Here is a 21,642-nt window from a genome sequence, read left to right as displayed (position 1 = left end):
CAAGGGAGAAAAACTTGCCAAAATGCCCTCGCCGTGGAATTGTTCTTTAAAATGCTGCCATAGCACATGGCTTTGATTTAAAGTACAAACAAACAAACAAACAAACAAAAAAAAAAACAAGTCTTCCTCTAAACATCTCGAGTGTTTTTTAAAACATTTAACCCGAAATATCCATCGCAGAGTCACAGTAGATGAAAAAAGCAAGTCTCCAGGGGCCAACTAACAGATGCGACCAGGTGACAAGTCTCTGATGAAGGAATTTTGGCTGAGAGCACCGGTTGGGTCAATCGGTAAATAATAATGTGCCATACGCAGAGCTTGCAAAACAGACCTGGTGAGGTTCACGAACAAATCTACCAACATCTACAACAGACGCCTCTGCCAAGGAGGCTTCTGACCCTTCTGACCTATTTAGAGGAAGAAGAGCCTTTCTGAGAACATAAAATGGATACCGTAGAGCAAATTTCAGAAGATTTTCAAGACCATTTTTACAACATAACATTGTTTAAAAAGCACAAAAAACGTCATACTTGGATCAAAATGTTAAACATTATTATTAATGTTAAATGTTAAATTTAACATTAAATTTATTAATGTTTAATTTAAATTTATTAATGTTAAAATTATACAAATACAAGTATTTATACCGGGGCTGCCAAAAAAAATGTATACAGGTGGACACTTTGGTTCATGTTGCTCAAGCAACGTTGCCGTAATCAGAAGTGTCTGGACGCTGATGGGAACCACTTTGAGCACCTCTTGTAATTGCAGAAGTCAAACATGACTTTTATTCATCTTTTTTTATCGGTATATATTGACTATTACAATTTTAATAGTTTTTTTCTTTCTTAAAATGTGTATAGATTTTTTTGGCACCCTCTGTATATGCATAGGAAAAAGACAACAAGGAAATGCACCAAAAGATTTTGTTTTTTATCTCTGCATGGTAATTTTACCAAAAAAAAATTTTCTTCTTTATTCTTTTGTTTTATGATAAATAAATATGATTTTATAATTGTAAAATCTGCATTTTATTTTATTTTTTTATTGGGGAAGGGGAACAGGATTTTATTGGGGAACAGTGTATTTCCAGGACTTTTTATTGGGGAACAGTGGTGTGTTTTTCCCAGGACTCATCAGCTCCATCAAAGTCAAGTTGTTGTCCTTTCAGTCTTAGTTGTGGAGGGCGCAGCTCAGCTCCAGGTCCAGTTGCCGTTGCTAGTTGCAGGGGGCGCAGCCCATCATCCCTTGCGGGAGTCAAACCGGCAACCTTGTAGTTGAGAGGACGCGCTCCAACCAACTGAGCCATTCGGGAGCTGAGCGGCAGCTCATTGACTTCATTCTAGTTGCAGAGGGCACAGCTCGCTGGCCCGTGTGGGAATCGAACTGGCAGCCCTGTTGCCCAGAGCTCGTGCTCTAACCAACTGAGCCACTCGTCCGCCCCTGCACTTTATTTTTCTACATGTATTTTCTCTCTGTAAAGTCAAGCCATCGGTGAACAAATTCTGCTTGGCCTCATCCCCACCTTTAGCAGCACCATATTTTTCAGGCTGTGACTGCCCAATCCACAACCACGTCCGGTGACCAACCAGGGCAAGCGCTCATCCCACCAACACAAGCTCACTGGGTGCCCACTACAGCCGGGCTCAAATGAGGGCCTAAAGTCAGCCTGTGAAAAGAGGCCATCAAGAGTTAATATCATCCTGGAAAAGCCTTTTCAACTGCCCGCAATCAGTACAAATCATTTTATGTATGTATTCCGATAGATATATACACCAAAAATAACTCCAAAGGGGTATAATATTCAGAAATTAAAACCCTCCTGTGTTTTGGTGAGTGGACCAGTTCAGCAATTGTACACAGACTTCAGCTTGCAGGCTTTTCCTGTATTCATTCTCCTGCTTACCAATAGTTCTCTATGGCCCTCGATTATTACTATTTCTACTAGCACGACTATTATTATTATTATTGGTCGAATACTTAGCAACCCATCACCACGCCACCTAAACTTCTCTTCTGCCAATGGTCAAGAACTCTTGACATTCACAGGTTTTGTCAGTCATAATAACTAATGACATTGCCTGTATCTACTACCTGTGGGTATTCATTCACTGAGTAAAATGGTACCTCACCATTTAAATAATTCCTGTTCTCTTTTTTTTCCTTTCGCAAAGCCTATAGTTGAATTTAAGTAAAATGGAAGCTGTAATGTCACTGTATAATCAGAGTTCCTTTGTACTCAGAGTGCATAAAGGAAGTCTTAGTGTTGGTGGGCTTCCTGGTTAAACACAGTTAAGACTACATTTCTTAAGTGCGTAAGGAATAATAAAACCCCACAGTCACCAGAGAAGGAAGCAAGAGAGTCTGAGGCGTAGACGCTGTTGGAAGGCTTCCTGGAGGAGGCAGACCTTAAAACCAACCCTGAAGCAGGGCAGAATTAGACAAGTGAGGAGGGGAGGAGAGGACATCCCACACAGCAATCATGGCTTGGGTCTGAGGAGCATGGAAAAGGCAGAAAGTATCAGGTTTTCTGGAGAAAAATGATCTATCTATAAATACTGAGTAAGCATCTATGACTGACCAGGAATGGCAGGCACTGAAAAGATATGGAGGAGAGAGCCCTGGTCATAGAGTGACAACTGGGACCCTGCAAGGATGACCCTGCCCACTGACAGTGGTCTGCCAACACCCCTCGAGTACTCTGATGAGGGCACCAAGCACCGAGGTCCTTCTGCCAACTGCTGAGTGGACGAATGCATAAACAAAATGCACGTGTCCACAGGATGGAACATGTATCATTCAGAATCAGGGAATGAAACCCTGATGCAGGCCACAACATAGACCAGCCTTACAACCATCATGCTAAGTAAAACGAGCCAGTCACGGAAGGCCACGTATTACCTGATGCCATTTATCTGAAAGGCCCAGAACAGGCAAACCCATCGAAACAGAAAGTAGATTAGTGGTTACCAGGGGATAAGAGGAAAGAAGAGTAGGGAGCGAGTGCTTAATGAGTGCAGATCTCTTTTTGTAGTAATGAAATATTCTGGAATGAGAGAGTGCTGATGTTTACATAACCTTGTAAATATACTAAAAAACACTGAACACTTTAAAATGGTGAAATTTGTGGTATGTGAATTATATTTTGGAGGGAGGAAGGAAGGAAGAAAGGAAAGTCAGTTAACTAAGGTGCTACAGGACAGAGGAAATAATTTTGCCTGGAAAGATCGGTAAAGGCTTCCCAGAGGAGGGAACAGACCTGAACGTTAAAGGACAAACAGTGCTTTCCTTAAGAAGAGAGGGACTATGTCTTTCAGAGAGAGGGAATGGCACACAGAAGTGCATCTCTGTGGGACTAGAGGTTGGAGGGAGTAAATGGGGAGACCGCAAGATGAGAAGTAGGCCAGCTCTTGATCCAGCAGTGTCCTGAGGACCTTGCTGAGGAGTCTGAACTTTGTCCTACACAAGGATTGGCAAATATGTGGCATTTGGCACCACTTTCCTGTCTGCTTGGCAGCCATAACTATTATGCCATTGAGCTCTTCTCTGCTGAGCTTAGGAGTTGACCCAATATCTCTGTCCATGCAATCCTCCCCACGGTCCATGTCACCCCAACGGGAGTCACTGATGGATCGAAAGCCAGGAAGTGGCATCATCTGAATTCCCAACTTTAAAAGAACAGTCTGGTGGCTGTGTGGAGGCAAGATTAGGTAGGAAGCCATGGTAACAGTCATGGCAAAAGGTGATGAGACCCTGAACTATAGAGTGGCAATGAGAAGGAAGGAAAGAGGGAACAGTAGAGGCTACGGAGGCAAAGCCAGAAAGCCCTCAGTAGCCAGCTGGTGGTGAGCCTGGCTCCCCACCGTCTCCCCACCATCCTCACAGTACGCGGTACATAGGAAGGGCTCCTTAAATGTTAACCAAAGTGTTTGATCCACATTCTCTCATTGAATCTTCACAGTAATACCAGGAGGAAAGTAATGGTATCCCCACGCCACAGATAAGGAATATAAGGTTTAGAGAGGTTAAGTGACCTACCCCAAATGTACCCAGCTAGAGAGTGGTCAACTGCAATTCCAACAGACTTCTAATTCCAGACTCCAGGCTCCATCCATGGCCCAGGTTTCCAGCTTGAACGACGGGTTAGGTGATAGTGTTGTGAATGGTGAAATGCCAGAAACAGCTGGAAGATGGATTGGGGTCCGAGATGCAGATTTGGGTGTTCCTGCCACATTCAAGAGCTGAAGCCTCAAATGTAGAGACAGATGCTCAGAGTGCATGTAGTCGGGGAACGGTCGTCAAAGATGGGCCAAACCATGAGAGAGTAGAGGAAAGGGGTCTGCAGTGTCCGAGAGGCAGGGAAAGAAGCAGCCTGGGGATTATGCTATCAAGACAGAGACCAGCAAGGTGGGCGTCATCAACAGAAATTTCAGGTCCATTTGCTGGAGAGGGTCACTGGAACTGCAGAAAAAGACAGCCTTTGGAGGGGATTCTCAAAGGGGATGAAGGCGGCCTAGTGTTTTCTAAACCCATCGGGGCATCGGAATCTGGAGAGCTGGTTAAAACCACACAGTTCCCCAGTTCTCACTAACAGAGACCTTGTCCAGGTGACTCAGTCTCTTTGAGCCTGTTTTATCACCTGTAAACTGGAAACAATATCATCGGCCTCACAGTGTTATTGCGAGGACTTAACTATATGTAAGAAACTCCCCACGTGATTGTGACACTATTTGAAAACTGGCTTTTAGGAGGCCCGGCTACAGGAACCACAGTAGGATTTTTAACTGGAGAGAGATGGATAAAATGCAAGGAAAATCAGCTGTCATCCAGGACCAGACCTGGGGCCCCTGGGTAAGGGGAAGGCAAAGAAACCAGAATAATGGAGCAGGTATAAGACATTACCAAGGAAAACGCAACAGAATCTTCTGTACAGGAAGAACAGGTGGAATTAAGCATGACTCTCAGGCTTGAAGTCTGGGTGACTAAAAAGCAATGGCATACCCTGTACTAAGACAGGAAGAATGAACGAAGGACAACGACAACTGGTTTTTGGGTTTTTTTCTTTTTTGGGGGGTAGGGGGAGAAATCCATACAAGATATTTAATAAGGTTTTAAGTGCTAGAATAGAAACATATACAACAGCCCACTGGCAGTAAACGTGTTTGGGACGGGAAAGCAGACATCAGTTAAGAGCAGACTCTGGGATGAGATGGCCTGGCTCTGAATCCCAGCACGGCCACTTTCCATCCATGAACACTAAGGTGACTTAACTTGTCTCAACCTAGGTTTCCTCTTCTATAAAGCAAGGATAATAACAGTACGTAACTCATACGAGTTTTTAAATTAAGTGAATAAATAAAGAATCAGCACCGTGTCTAGTACATGGTAAGTCAGCATTCAGTACATGATGGTTACCGTGAGCTGCTCCACGATGACAAGTTCACCAGACATGCTGTGCAGAAGCTAAAACATATTATCCGAGAATCAGAAGGCTTCCCAACTCGGAGACTAGACAGGAAAGCAGAGGACTCCCTGAGTTTTGAGATCAAGGGACTAGTGCCTAAATTAGTACCATGGTACCACTTCACAGTAGTTTGAAAACATTTTCAAAAAGGTGCTTAACTTGAAGCAAAGTCTAGTTTAGTCACTTATCCAATCAGAATTTACTGCAAAACTATTAATACAAAGCATTACGCTAGACGCTGATGCAAAATTACACGCGATGTAAATATGGCTCTCAAGGAGATTACACACTAGGGAGCAAGAAAAACGATGCAGTCAAATACGTGAAGCACCAGGCAGATTGTGAAACGTCATGGACGCACTACCAGTCATGAGAGTCACGAGAGGCAGGACTCAACGTCCAATGAGGACGAAGCTGTCACCTGAACTAAGTGTTGAGGACAAATGAGAGGGCCAAGCCACAGCATAAGGTGGAGCCTTGACTTCCTGGGAAAGGCCAGGCAGGGAAAGTCAGAAACTGTTTGGGGAGCAGAACGGTGGACGTGATTCCACACATGCTGAGCAGGGCACATCTGACACCAGCTGCTCATAGCTGATAGGTTTTCAAAAGCTGGATGGGACCTCAGCCTCTAATCCAGCCCTTCCGTCCTCCTGACTGAGGGCACCAACACCAAAAGAAGTGACTGCATTGCCCACGCTATGAAGTTAGTGGCCGAGACTGAGCTGCAGCCCTGCTCTGCAGACTCAGTTCAGCTGTACTTGAAATCCGTCCCTGGCCAGACAGAAATGTCCAAAAGCCAAGATGAAATGTGGGTCTGTTGCTTCATAAAGAAACCAAGGTTATAAAATTGAGTCACTTAGATAGCCTGAAGTGGTGAAAGAGCTAAATCTCTGAGGGCCAGACTACAGAGAGAACAGAAGAAAACAACAAACCTGGCTTCCATCCACATCCAGGGAGACAAAAGGAAGGGTTGTAAAAAGGCACAACTAAGAGACAGGCAGAGACTCAAGATAGTACAGAATCCTAGAAACCAAGGTGAGTGTCTCCTCTTTAGCTAACACATAATGTTCAATAAATATCTGCTGAATGGGTGGATGGATGAATGAAGACAGAGTAGAGACAAAAAATGTTTGCGCCCCCAATTAGGTAAAGCACTTTATATGGGAGTAAATGAGATAACCTCACAACAACCCTACAAGGTTGCTTTATCATCACTATCCTCACTACATTTCAAGACGAGAAAACAAGCTTCGTAATTGCCCAACTTAAACAGCAGGAATCAGAGCCAGGAATAAAAATCAAAGTCCTCACTATTAAGGAAATACTGTTCATTTTTATTAGGGTGAAAAATGGCACAGATATTTAAAAAATAAAGTATTCTTACTTAGAGACACACACTCAGTGACGATGTCTGAGATTTAGCTTTAAAACATGCCAACAACTAAAAAAAAAGTAGGAAGGATAAATGAAAGAAAAAAAAGGGAACTGTTGATAATTATTGAAACTGGATGATGGGTGCATGGGGCTCATTATACTGTACTCCCCAATGCTGTATATGTTTGAAGTTTTCCATACTAAAGAGTCCACTTCCCTCTGTGAAGATGGTGGGCAGTGAGGAGTTGCTCAAAACAAGGGAGCACAAGCATCAAGGAAAAACAAATCTTCCTCCACGCAACAAGGAATTCACCTCCAAGGTGGTATTCAGGAGATATAGGACCAGAAGCCAGACAAAGGATTAGGAAACACAGATAAAGCAGGTGGTAAGAAAATGGCAGTAAAACTGCGTTTTAGATCAAAGAGGTGGGGATAGGAAGGAGAGGCCCAGAGCGAAGCAATGTCACTATGGTTCTACCTTGTATGTAGGTAAAAACAAAAAGGGGAGGGAGGGAAGCTAGAAACTAGAAAGGAGGTAGCTGATTAATCAATAATTAACTGATCAATAAATTCAGAGGGTGCCAAAGAAATGTATGCACATTTTAAGAAAGGAAAAAACTATTAAAATTATGCTGATGGTAACCACTCTGAGCACCTCTTGTAATTGCAGAAGTCAGGCGTGACGTATTCATCTTTTGTTATCAGTATATATTGAATATTACAATTTTAATACAGTTCTTTTCCCTTTCTTAAAATATGTATACATTTCTTGGGCAACCTCTGTACATATGAAATAAACACATGAAAAAATGCTCACCCTCCTCAATAAGAAAATGTAAATAAAAATTAGTTATCTAGGCTTCATATTGGCAAAGATTAAAAATATTGATAATGTTCAGTGTTAGAGGAGAAACAGAACTTGATACAATCTTTTGAAAGTTATTGAGTCACATCTAGCAAAATTTTAAACATGCATAACCTTTGACACAGAAATTCCACTTGTAGAACTTTATCCTAAGATGTACACAAAGTATAAAAAGACATATACAACGTATACAAAGATATATATACATAGACATTCAAGGATGCTTATAACCTCAAAGAAGTAAAAGCAAATGTCTATCACCAGGGACTAAAAAATTGACACAAATATACAACATAATACTTTGTAACTATTAAAAGGTATGAAAGATATAAGTCCTAAGCATGGGATAATGCCTAAGATAAAAGTATTTAGTGGAGGGGGAAAAGCAAGGTAAAGAGTAGATACATTGTGATCACATTTCTGTAAAAAGGAATTATTTCTCTCTCACAGCATATAGAGTGGAAAAAAATGTGGGTAAATACAGACCAAATTCTTAATGGTGGCTAACATTGACACATGGGATTATGGGTTCTTTTCCTTATTTTAAAATGCCTAAATTTTACTGTGTTCATATATTACCTGTTTAATCAGGAAAAAAGTCACAAAGTCGAGGACTTTCCCAAAGCAAAAAACGCTAAGTGATGCAAGTATCATGATAGAAAGGAAAAGGGACAAATTAGGGAGCACAAGCCCTAAAGTGAGGTCAAAAGTAAAGAATGAGGTCATGGGGAACAGGTCTGGGCCTGAGGGGAAACATGGGGGCAGTCGGATGGCTCAGTTGGTTAGAGCACGAGCTCTCAACAACAAGGTTGCCGGTTCAATTCCCACATGGGATGGTGGGCTGCACCCCCTGCAACTAAGGTTGAAAACGGCGACTGGACTTGGAGCTGAGCTGCGCCCTCCACAACTAGAGTGAAGGACAACGACTCGGAGCTAATGGGCCTGGAGAAACACACTGTTCCCTGATATTCCCCAAAATTCCCCAATTAAAAAAAAAGCCTTAGGAAACATGCAAGCAGCTGTTATGGGAAAGGGTACCCTGAGGGGCAGAGAGAGCTCAACTTAAGGGAGGCAGTGGGAAGAGCTGGCAAACAAGACAGTCCATAGTCCTGACTCCCCAGAAACACTGGGCAGGCCAGGAGCAGCAAAAGAAGCAGGGAGAGGGAGAGAATTCAGGGATGGTAACTGGCAGAGCTAGACAGAGTACAAAGGCAGGCAGGCAAAGGGTTCTCAGACCTGAAAAAGGCAGCACTGAAACTGTGGACCATGGCAAACTGGCATCCACACTAAGGAGGGAGATTAGTGAACAGTGGGGAAGAGGAAAGCTGAGAGATGGGGCAGGGGAAGATAGCGGGACTGGAAGACACAATGACACTTAGCCAAAGGCATGAGCTCAAGCCAGAACCACACCAAAAGCATTCTTTCCCAAACTTCCATCTGTCTTCCAATTCCTATGTATCCTTTTAGGAGGAAGACCCCTACTTGTGTCAGTGGGCCTTAAGTGCAAAAGTATCTCCACTCAGTTCTGGATTTTTTCTCTTGACCACTAAGTGATCTCTGAGGCTCCCTCTGGGTTCCTCCCCCATCCAGTTCTTCCCAAGTTGCTGTGCTGCTGTTAATGGAGCAGAAGCTCCATCCTATGTGGCATGACCTTCCTTGTGTGTATCCTGCACTAGCCGGAAGCCTGGAATGAGGGGTGACTGTCACCCCAAACGGAAGCCCTAACAACATCCTATGAGGACATAAAAAGAGCCCTAAGCTTAGAACCAGAAAGCCTGGCATTAAATCCCAGCTTTTCTCCTTATTGGCTTTGTGCACTGTGCTTCCTCATCTGCAAAATGGGTTTAAATGCCTAACAACACAGGGTTGTTAGGAGAGAGAAGTAAAGTAAACGTATATGGAAGGGTTTTTGTACATATGCAAGCTATACTTATCAGAGGAAAGCCAACATTTCTCATTTTCTGCCTATATATAACCTTCATCGATGATGCTATAAAACCTTAAGTGGGTGCTATGTGGTATCTCCAACGTGCCTATGCTGGCTGAAATTGTCTGTTTTTATTGGTTACATGTTCTAACCTATATTATAACAATTTCCTTCTCAACATCTTAACACTGCTTGCAAAAAAAACTTCAATTTAACAGTTGCTTGCCACATTTAAAATGCCTTATGCTTGATCTCAGTTTTCCTTTTTATCTCACATCAATTTGTATCTTCAATCTAACTGCAGTTACTTTTCATGGTTTCCTTTTCTGCAGCCTGTTGTATTTGTCACCTGCATGAAAGAAAACCTGCATTAGGCAGGCTTCAGCAAGGTTCCTCACACTTGGCTCTCAGTGGCACTGCTATGTGGGCTGATGCGCCACAAAAATGAAATCAAAGCAATTTAGATAGTGCACTCTCTCAAGTTATTCTACCACTAAGAACCAAGAGGGTGACTAAATGAATTGGTATAATTCCATAACTTCTAGGTTAATAACTCAGAACAAAGAATTGATATATCAGTTTCAGTGTTTGCACAGTATTAGGCTGAGCAAAGAACTAGTACTGAGTTCAAATTCCTAAATAAAGTTTGGGCAAATAACCTTACAGTATCCTGAATATGGTGACACTGAGCTCAGCTGGGTCTCCAAAAGGTCCATCAGCCATAAATAACACTAGTCCCATCCTAGTGTTAAATCCATTACCCACTCCCAGGCTGGCCAGGAGTTGTTTGGAGACCCTGTGGCCCAAACTGACTAGTCACTCTTCTTCATACATGAGGACAAAGTGCTCAGAGTAGTAAATGGGTAATGGAAGATCTATATAATACCAATGAAGAACGGTTCTATCCAAAGGCAACTTTTGCAAGACCCACAAAGAACAAGTAATACCGTGTTTCCCTGAAAATAAGACCTAGCTGGACAATCAGCTCTAATGCGTCTTTTGGAGCAAAAATTAATATAAGACCCGGTCTTATTTTACTATAAGACCGGGTCTTATATAATATAATAATAATAAATATAAGATATGATATATGATATAATGTAATATAATACAACACAATACCGAGTCATATTAATTTTTGCTCCAAAAGATACATTAGAGCTGATTGTCTGGCTAGGTCTTATTTTTGGGGAAACACAGTAATAGCCCCCAGCCTCAAAACCATGACTGCACGGAATGAGTAACATATTTTCACAGCAACATTACCTACATCTTTTGCAACCTGGAAATACAAAGGCAGAGGCACTTTGTGCCTTTGGAAATACAAAGATCAGATGCAGCCATGAAATCAGAACTCTCATCAAAATACCAGCTCCACAAGGAATGATTTCCTGTCATTTCATATGCAGAGGTCATTCATTTGTTCACTCAGCAAACATTTACTGAGTAGCTATTCTGTGTCTGAAATGGTTAGGTACTGAGATATAAAGATAAAATAGCACAAGGTCTTGCCGTCAAGTAGGTCACAACCTAGGCATGGAAAACACACAAAACCACCAAAGTTAAGAATACAGTGTGATTATGAAGAAAACTGGCACAGACTTCAATGGCCATACAAAGGAGAGGCATTCAGCTTAATCTGGAAAGAACCAAGGAGGGCTTTTAAGAGATGGTGGTGCCTGAATTCCTGGTCAATTCAAGCCTAAGAGTCTGACAAGCACTAGGATGGGGAGGTCGATCAGCAGGAGGAGCCCGAGCTGGGACCTTCCAAGAGTTCACTACGGAGCCTTAAGGGCCAGAAGAACTATGGCAGAGGACAGGCTGGAAAGGAAGACACTGAAGAGGCCGAGTCATAAAGGTCCTTGTGAGATGCTCAAGTAGAGACGATACTGGGATCTGGATGTTGACAGTATTGTGTGGCCAAAGGAATATTATTTGCCTTTAACTGGAGTTAAAGACCACATGGAAAGGAGCGGGGTACTTCACTAAGGAAGACTGGAAGAGATTTAGGGCCAGCTATTTTGAATCACTTCTGTCTGGCTCATACTCATTTTTCTCTTGACCTTTTTTTCCCCTCTCACAGGAAAAAAATAAAACTGAACAAGTCTACAACAAAACCTATGAACCTTCTGTTCATCAAAAATACTTCTGAACAGAGTGCTAGATTCCATCAAAGTAGCTCCAATTAGAGAAAGATGACATCTGGAGACTTTCCAGTGTCTGGAGCCTTCCAGGCAAAAAAAACCAGTCAAGTCTCTGGTGCCAACAGAAGAAAGCCAGAGAAACAACCTGAACAGGGGCGACATAGAACATACTGCTGCTTGGCAGGCTCTAGCACTCTGTCAATGGGAATGTCCACTGTTCCGAAACCAGGACATGCCAGAAAGTTACATTCTGGCTTCTCCATAGAAACTGCCAGGAAAAAACCTACCGTTGCCAGGAATGACCTTGGACTTTATAGGGTGGACTCTTGCCCACCAGTAGTGGATAAAGACTACCTTGACAATTCTCTCATCTGTCCAGGGTGCCAACAGGTGAAGACAGTGGGCTGCCTTCCTCACCAAACAAGGAAACCCCATTGTACTGGACACCTCAGAAGTGTCTAATCAAATCGAAAACTCAAAGCTTTCTTTCCAAAAGTTTCTGAAATTGATCCATTTGACTAAAAGGTAGTCAAAAACATTTCTTTCAGCAATCACTGTGCCTTCCGAGCAATAAATGAACCAGTTTTTATTTTCTTAGGCATATTTCAAAGAATTTATTTATCATCTAAGTGCCGTGATTTTAAATTTTTTCATTTGTTTTTGGCCAAATAAATACACACAGAGAGAGCAGAGGACAGAATTTCATTTTACTAGATCAGAATGGAGATTAACAATCAAAGCAAAAAAAAAAACATTCAAATATAATTTACATTATATTTTATGCAGTAAAAATTAAAAGGCAAGCAATTTCAAATAGACTGAGCCTTACCTCAATCTTATTCCTTCAGTTCTAGATGGTCAGCAGACCCTTGCAGCCTACATACAGTGAACCAACAAAGGGGGGAAGCAAAGCCTTCATGCTCCCAAACCACACTGGGAATGAAAGTGTGACGGCTTCCTGGGGAACCTGAGCACATATACAGTATTTGCAAATCACTGCTCATCCAGGCACACACTGGAATGAAATGGTTACCTTGTGGTCTGTCTACAGGAGTACTTAAGAAGTTAACAGGTGTACTTAAATAAAATAATGCAAAAACAATCCCAAAGCAATGTGAATACATTATAGCAGATAAACTTTTTCCATCGAAATATATGAAGACAATCAATTGTCACTAGTCAAAACCAATACTTTATAAAAATCCTATTCAATGGCTTTACTGATTAGAAGTTTGATATACCTGAATTGCTTCTTCCTTCACTATTAAAGTGCCAAAAAATATCACCATTGTGGAGGTGCCAACCCAGTGCCTGGCATAATTCAATACATATTGGTTTATGAAAAAAATAAATTACTTAAGATAGAAAATTTAAGAGAGAGAGACAGAGAGGAAAAAATACAATTTAAGGAAAATACACACGATTTTTTAAAGATTAGGGGAAAAAAACACTCCCAGAACTGTCAGTACAACTACAAATAGTCAGTTACCTCACCTGTCACCTGAAAATTTATACTAGATTCCATCTAGGCAGTACCTCCAAACACTCTAAATAAACTCAGACAGTGCAATGATTCTGACAGTTTTTTTCTGTATAGGGTTTGGTATTTCATCCATAGAGAACACACCGACTTCTGCCCACATACGACATCCTGCACAGTTGCAGGCCTCCGAGTTGGACTTTGCACACTGCCATTCAATGTCACAGATGAGACACGGGCTACATTCGTTCAAGACAGATGACATTTCTAGTGAAGATAATGTCCTGCGTTTAACAGATTCCACGGGATGACTCCACGGCAGTAGGAGCAAATGCAGTGTCGCGGATTTGAGGATAGAAAGAACTTTTAAGCACCTGAACTGTCCGAGTTTCATATCCCTGTCTAGAGTTGCACGCACCAGACAACATCGCAGAAACGAGTGAAAACGGGCTCTTCACTGTGTAAGAACTGGACTGACAACCCCTAGAATTTACACGTAGCGTGACGTCTACACTCGTGTGTGAGTACACACAACAGCCACAGCGCTGCAAAGAAAGTCTGAGTCACAACCCAAAAACAAAGGAGGAGAACGCGAGCAGAGGGCCGCTTTGACTGCACAGGCCACAAAGAAGCGCTTTACTTCAAGGACTGGTAGTGCTGCCATGCCGACTGGGGGCCGGAGGGAACGGTCCGCCCGGTGTCCGCCCGGTGTCCACTCGGGGCAGCCCGGAGCCGGCGGGTCCGAGCGCCCCCGCCCCGCGGTGCGAGGCCGTCCCCCCCCCCGGGAGCCCCCCCGCGGGGCTCCTGCTCCGTCTCCCGGGCGCCACTCGCGGCCCCCACGCCTGCCCGGCGCCCCCGACCCACTGCGGTGCCCCCTCCCGCCACGGCCGCCGACACTACTCCCCGCGAGGCTCTCGTGACGGTTCCCCGCGGGGAGCCCCGCACCCACAGGCGCGTCTGGGCCGGGAGGACGCGGCGCCCCGCTCCACGCGCCGGCGCCGCCGAGCTCCCGCCTCGCCAGGAGCCGACCGCCGGTCCCGCGGAGGAGCTCGACGCGCGACGCCCCCCGGCCCCGGCCGGCCCTCCGCGGGCCAGGTGCGCAGCCCGGGGCCGGGCGGACGCGGGGGAAGGACCGGGCGCAGCGGGGCGCCGCCGTCGCGAACGCGAGCCCGGCTCCTCCCCGCCCGCCAGCCCCCGGGCGCCGTCTCCGCGCCCCGACTCCCGCCCCCGCCCGCAGACGTCCTCCGGACGCGGCCCCCCAGCCTCCGACCCCCGGAGGTGCCCACGTCGCATCCAGAGCCCCAAGGCCCGGGCCGCCGAGCGCCGGGACCCGGGCCGCGTCCCCACTGGGCCCCCATTGTTGCGGGTCCCGGCGGCCGGAGCGGGGAGCCGGGGACCCGCACCGGCACTCACCTCCCGCGCGGCGGCTCCGGGCCGCGGCGGGCCAGGCAGGGCCGAGCGGCCGCGCGTTCCTCCGCGCCCGCCTCGGCGGGGTCCGCGGCGGCGGCGCGGAGGCTGAGGCGGGAAGCAGCCGGCAGGCCCGGGCGCCGCAGACTCGCTCCGACCGAGCGTCGCTCTGCTCTGGCGGCGGCGCTCGCAGCCTCCGCTCGCGGTCCGCGCCAGAAAGCGTCCCCCTCCCGGCCCGCGCGCCCGGCCGCCCGGACGGGAAACACGCGCCGCCAACAGGAAAGTTCCGCTGAGAGCCGGCGGAGGCCGGTCTACGCCCCGCGCCAGGGGGACTCGGAGTCCTCCCAGGGTGGCGCCGCCGGCGCTCACCGACCACAGCTTCGTGAGCGAAGGCGGCACGGAAATCCCAGGCCGGAATCCACCTGGGAACGGTGCCAGGGCTGGGTCCCACGGGCAGGGTCCGCACCCGTCCAGCCACCGGGAGGCACGCTCGTCACTCCGTGCTCCCACTGAGCCTCGGGTCCTCCTCGTGCCTCCCTTGGGGGTAACCGTGACGGCGTGTTAGGAGTGAAGGAGACGATGAAAGTGGCTGGCGCGGGGACACGGGACTCAGCATTGGGGAGCGGCCCTGCCGATGCTGCCGAGGACGGCGCTGCTCCGCGCGGCGCCTGCACGAGCTTTGCGCGGCCCTGCGCGCACCGGCTCGCCGTGGTTTCCCCACCTCTGCCGCGTGTCCTGTTGACTGCAACTGTCCTCGGGATTCCCTGGACAAGAAGCAGGAACAGGAAGGCTTGCTTGATCACTGACACTCCAGGGAAGGGAGAGGGTGCAGATTCTCCTCCCTTAAGTTTGTAATTACCGCCACGTGGGCTCCGGTTAACGAGGAGGGCTTCTCGTGTCAGCTCTCTCCACGACAGCCCCGGGCTCTTCCGTTCCTCTTCCTTCTCCCCCTCCTCCTCACATTGGCGAGATGAAGAAAACATTCCGAAAGCGGGTTTTTTTTTTTTTCTTAAGGTGTTGTTTTCCTCATAAAATCAAGTGGATTAAAAAAAAAAATCCTTTCTCCTCCCCACCCCCCTTTTCTTCTGGGCCCCTTCCAGCCCCATCAGACCTACGTGGTTATTTTTGGAGAAAATTAGGTTATAAAAATACAAGTGTGTGTTCCCAAACGATCAATGGGAAATTACATCTGCAGAGGGTGCTCCAAAAAGGATTGTTCACATGTTCTCAAATGTTCCGTTCTCGCTTCGCCCCTTGGCTTCTGAGACTCAGGAAATTTTACCTTGATCCCCCTCTCCCTTGTCTGAAGAGACTTTCCAGAAAGGCTCACTTCTGCCAGTCACCTGCACCTGAATGAAATTATGTCACTGTGTCATACACATACACGTGTAGATTTCCATTTAGGTATCGTCTGGAAGGAAAGGGCTCTGCCTGTCTAACATCGTTTTGGTAACCACCTGGAAATGGTAAACTCACGGGTTAGAAAGCAGCACACTCAAAACCTCTGCAGGCGCTCTGTTCCCTTAAGCAAGAGGATTTCAGCTTATGCGTTTACAGGACAAAGGACGACTCAAAAGCTGGTTCATTTCTCTCAGCATCCTGAGGTCAGATCAGTATCTGACCCCCTCCATGCTCAAGGCTTTGCATTTCCCCCATTTGGCCTCTTAGCTTGGACTACCTGTGTGACACATACAGCAGATATGGTCTCACAGTTGAAGCAAGTTCCAGTGAGGAGCACCCTAAAGATGACAGAGAAAGAAATCAATGAAGCTGGGTATAGACTTGAGAAAGAAGTCTTATTGTGTATCTCCCTGTAAAGACCCAATGCCATCGAAGACACCCACATTTACCTTCCTCCTCTGTCGCTGAGGTTGACACAAGCAGAGCCAGGGCTGGCTCTCCTGGTGATGGAAGCCCTTTCCGTTCTCTCCCCGCAGTATGCCATTACCGTTCTGTGACATCACTACTTCCTTGCCCTCCAGGAGCTTCCCTCACAATTTGGATGATGCTATGTATGCCCTCACAACCACCTTTGGGGATCATGGTACCCTAATGTAACCTGTATGAAAGTGGATTCTATCCAGAAGGAATCCCTACAGTGATTTACGCACATACCTTCCTATCAATGGCTCTGCCTTCAAGTGAGGTTACAAAATCTTGGATCTTCCTGCTGGGATTAGACAAGACTTGTCAGCAGTTTGTTAATCAATCAGAAACTAGAACTAATCTTCTCATTCACTGTGAATCACACCTGGAGAAACACCCTCTTCCTTTCACCTGTTTCACCTCTTCCTTATTCCATGCAAGCCAACTCAGTCCTTCCTCCACCAACCACACTTTCAACCCAGCCCCATTTCTGAATGCCAAAGCCAGGATCACTCTGACCCATGTTCCAAAGTGACAAATAGTTTTATATCTTTCTTTTTTTTAAAGATTTTATTGGGGAAAGGGAACAGGACTTTATTGGGGAACAGTGTGTACTTCCAAGGACATTTTTCCAAGTCAAGTTGTCCTTTCAATCATAGTTGTGGAGGGCGCAGCTCAGCGCCTGGTCCAGTTGCTGTTTCTAGTTGCAGGGGGCACAGCCCACCATCCCTTGTGGGACTCGAGTAGTTGAACTGGCAACCTTGTTGTTGAGAGCCCACTGGCCCATGTGGGAATCGAACCCGCAGCCTTTGGAGTTAGGCGCATGGAGCTCTAACCGCCTGAGCCACCGGGCCGGCCCCTATATCTTTCTTCAACATCCATCCTATTCTCAGTCTGTTTTCTAATTTTCTGCTCGTACACCTCTTCTCTCATACTAGATCATCTCTGCAAGTCCTTTTGAAAAAATCCATCCAAATGATTAATGCAGGCCTAGCAAAATTGCTGCACCATAGAACTTCCCGTTTAGCTATTATTTACTGGGTACCGACCTTGCACCAGGCACTGTGCTGGATGCTGGGGAGTAGTATTAAGACATGCCAAGCACAACTGTAGACATTTTACAGGTATTAACATATTCATTCCTCACATTGATTTTGTGAGGTATGCACAATCACTTCAAAAACTGAAGGTGGAAAAACTGAAGCTGGGAGGTAAGAAGGGGGTGGGCTTTGAGTATAGGACATCTAGGTCCAGAGCCTATTCATAACCACACACTGAAGTGAGTGAAGAACTATGCTCAAAGTTGCGCTTGGAGGATGCTGGTCTATAAAGTGTAACTAATAAAAACCTGTCCCATATAGATGTTCATTCAGTAGACATTTATTGCCCCTGAACTGTAGTTCAGATGCTGATCTAGGCCTTGGGGACACAGCACTGAACAAGAGAAAACAGGTCTCTTCCCTAATGTAATTTACCTTCTAAGTAGGGGAGACAGTGCAAAATTATTTCAAATTCTAGTAAGTGATGAAAAGAACATAAAACAGAGATCTGCATGGGAGAGAGTCTTTTGGGAAAGGGGGGTATTGGGTAAATCACCCCAATGAGGTGACCTCTGAGTTGAAACCTGAATGCCAAATAAATGGAAAGGCATCCTGTGTTCATGAATTGTTAAGATGCCAATACTACCCAAAGCAATATACAGATTTGATAACAATCCCTATCAAATTCCCAACATTTTTTGCAAAAATAGAAAAAACCATCCTAAAATTCTCAAGGGACCCAAAACAGTCAAAACAATCTTAAAAAAGAAGAACAAAGCTCGAAGACTCACACTTTCTGATTTCAAAACTTACCATAGTGCTACTGTAATCAAAACAGTATAGTACTGACATAAAGACAGGCATATTGCTCAATGAAATAGAATAGAGAGCCCAGAATAAACTCTCACACATATAGGCAAATGCTTTTTGACAAGGATGCCAAGATCATTCAATGGGGGAAAGGACAGTCTTTTCAACAAATGGTGCTAGGAAAACTGGATATCCACTCGCAGAAGAGTGAAACTGGACCTTTATCTTACACCATAGACAAAAGTTAATTAAAAATGGATCAAAAACCTAAATGTAAAAGCTAAAACTATAAAACTCTTAGAAGAAAACATAAGGCAAAAAGCTTCATGACATTGGATTTAGCAATGGTTTCTTTTGTATGACACCAAAAGCACATGTAACAAAAGAAAAAAAGACAAATTGGACTTCATGAAAATTAAACACTGTTGTGCATCAATAGACACTATTGACAAAGTGAAATGGCAACTCACGAAATGGAAGAAATATTTGCAGACCATATATCTGATAAGGGATTGATATCCAGAATATATTATATAACAAACTCTTACAATTCAACAACAACAAAAAATCTAACAAACAACCTGATTCAAAAATGGGCAAAGGACTTGAATAGACATTTCTCCAAAGAAGACATACAAATGTCCAATAAGCACATAAAAAGATGCTCAACATCACTAATCATTAGGAAAATGCAAATCGAAACCACAATAAGGTACTATTTCGTACCCACTAAGGTGGCTATTATAAAATAATAATGTATACAAACAGAAAATTACAAGTGTTAGCGAGGATGTGAAGAAATTGGAACCCTTCTGTGTTACAGACAGAAATGTAAAATGGTGTAGCTGCTGTGATAAGCTGGTGGTTCCTCAAAAAGTTAAACATGGAATTATTGTGATGTGACCCAGCCATTTCCCTCCTAGGTATAATACCCCACAGAATTGAAACCAAGGTCTCAACAGACTTAACTTGTACAGTAATGTTTATTGTAGCATTATACACAATAGTCAAAAGGTGGAAATCAACAAATGAACGGATAAACAAAATGTGGTATCCACACAATGGAATGTTATTTAGCCATAAAAAGGAATGAAATACCGATACATACTGCAACATGTAGCAACATATAGAAACCAATATGTTCAGTGAAAGAAGCCAGGCACAAAATGTTACATACTGTATGATTCCATTTATGAAATATCCAGAATAAGTAAATCCAGAAAGAAACAATAAACAAATTGGTGATTTCCAGGGGATGAAGGAGGTAGATAGCGGGTGGGCGTGGACAATGGAGTGTAATGGCTTAGCAGATAGTATGGGGTTTTATTTTGGAGTGATAAAAATGTTTTGCAATTAGATCAAAGTGGAGGTTGCACAACATTGTGAATGTACTGAGGTGTTCAATTGGTTCATCTTATGTGAATTTTACCTCAATTAAAAAAGAAACTGAAGCTCAGCGAGGTTGAGTTACATGAGATCACACAGCCAGTAACTGGTAGAGACAGAATTTAAATCTAGATCTAAGAATTCAATTCACACACACACACACACACCCCAGTGAGAAAGTAGGAGTAATTACTTACATCAGAGGTAAATGACTGTTACACTGGTGCTCTTTTATCTGAGAGCAGGTTTCATTCAATACAGGAGGACGGATGATACCTTTCACGTGGCAGTAGGTTCTCAACACCTGTTTTTCTGAGTAGGCGAGGAAGCATGGTCTCCACTTACAAACTCTGAGGTCTGGAGGGAACTTGGATTGTCTGAGAGGGACTATAACTCCCTCCAGGCAATGAAGGGTTCTTTCTCAGGGATGGTGGAGGGGGAACAGCTCCTCTCACTTAATGTGTAACCTTGGGCAAATCACTTAACCTCCCTGCGATGGCTTCTTCCTCTAAATGGGAATAACATGCTTTCAGTGGTGAGAAAGAAATGGGGAAATGGTGATAAACACTCTTTGGAAGTCCTAAACATATGTGCAGGTTTATTTAGTTCAAAGAAAACTGGGCTAACATCTTTACTGTTTTAAGTCAATTCCACCATCTCTTTCTAGAGATTATAGGCTCTCCCTTACCTCTCCATGAGATTGGCTGGGATTCCCCAGACTCAGCTGCACTTTTGCAATTATCTTGGTTTTAGCACCCATCCCATTCTCATTGGAATTGTGTCTGACTACTCCAGATGGGACCTGGTGGGTTCATCTCAGTAGCTTCAAAGTCTGGTAAAGGATTGAATTCCACATGCATGTATTGAATAGAATATTAGGGTTGTCTGCAGCTCCCATTTGCCACGAGGGATTCGATTTTATTCAAATGACCCTGGGGATTTATTTTACAAAGATGAAAAGTACACAGCCCCTGAGGCTCCTGGGAGACACATAATTATAATACAGCCTTAACTCCTGTGCAAACAAACTATCAGCAGGGGTTCAGAGGAGGAAATATTGGATTGAGACACTCCAGGAGTCTAATCGCCCTTTCAGTTACTCCTGACCCATTTCCGGATCTTATGCTACTCCCACAGCAGTCACCTAATGTGTTGAGAATCATTGGGTGCTCAGTAATGTGTGGTTGGACCAATTCTGGCCACAGGGCCACCATTCTGTCTTGTTAAATCTCTACTCCCAGTTAGTAAATTCACTCTGCTTTAATGCGTGGCCCAAATGTCATCTCTCTGTGATGCCTTCACGAACCTGAAAGTCAGTCCTTTTTCTGGGCTTTCTTGGCCCTTTATCCCACCAGTATTTATTAGACGCATTCTGTTTCAGCCCTGGAGACAGTTATACAATTTGGCCTCTGTTCTAAGTGCTTATGTCCTCTGGGGGAGACAGACCAGTAGCAGGCATTTATACCACTACATGAGGAAAGCACAGAGTAAACAATCTAAGAGGTGCAGGAGGCAACTTTGGGGTCTACTTAGCCCATATTCCCCTTTCCAAAACTGACCACCTATTCAGGAGTGAAGCCTGGAGAGTATGTTCATGTTATGTGTCTTAGTCACCTAGCAGTAGCAGATTGGCCCAGGGAGAATTCCTAATTGCAGATGGGCTGATTGGATTCTATACCCCAAGACATAAAGTTGGAGTCAAGTTTCAAAGATGCAGAGAACTATGAAACAACCAGTCAGAGGACATTGGGCTGAGCGTCCCAGAGGAAGGAGGGAAGGAAGGACCAGGGTTCTTGCTGTGGATCCAAAAAACACCTAGAAACCTATGAAGACTAAATCATGAAGAAGCAGAAAATCTGAATAGACCTATAACTAGTAA

General features: G+C 44.7%; 1 protein-coding gene across 3 annotated transcripts in view; it reads right to left on the bottom strand.

Annotated features, from left to right (window-relative positions):
* Window positions 1–14,875, bottom strand: part of RAD54L2 (RAD54 like 2) — a 91,811-nt gene extending 76,936 nt beyond the window's left edge. For all 3 annotated transcript variants that reach the window (XM_081071532.1, XM_081071534.1, XM_081071533.1), the window contains exon 1: window positions 14,668–14,875. The gene's annotated coding sequence lies outside the window, so the exon portion shown is untranslated. The remainder of the gene's footprint in view (window positions 1–14,667) is intronic.
* Between the last annotated feature and the right edge of the window lie 6,767 nt (window positions 14,876–21,642).

This window comes from Rhinolophus hipposideros, assembly GCF_964194185.1.
Source record: "Rhinolophus hipposideros genome assembly, chromosome: 14".
Lineage (NCBI taxonomy): Eukaryota > Metazoa > Chordata > Mammalia > Chiroptera > Rhinolophidae > Rhinolophus > Rhinolophus hipposideros.
Note: the sequence above shows the minus strand (reverse complement) of the source record. Positions and strands in the feature narration are given on the sequence as shown.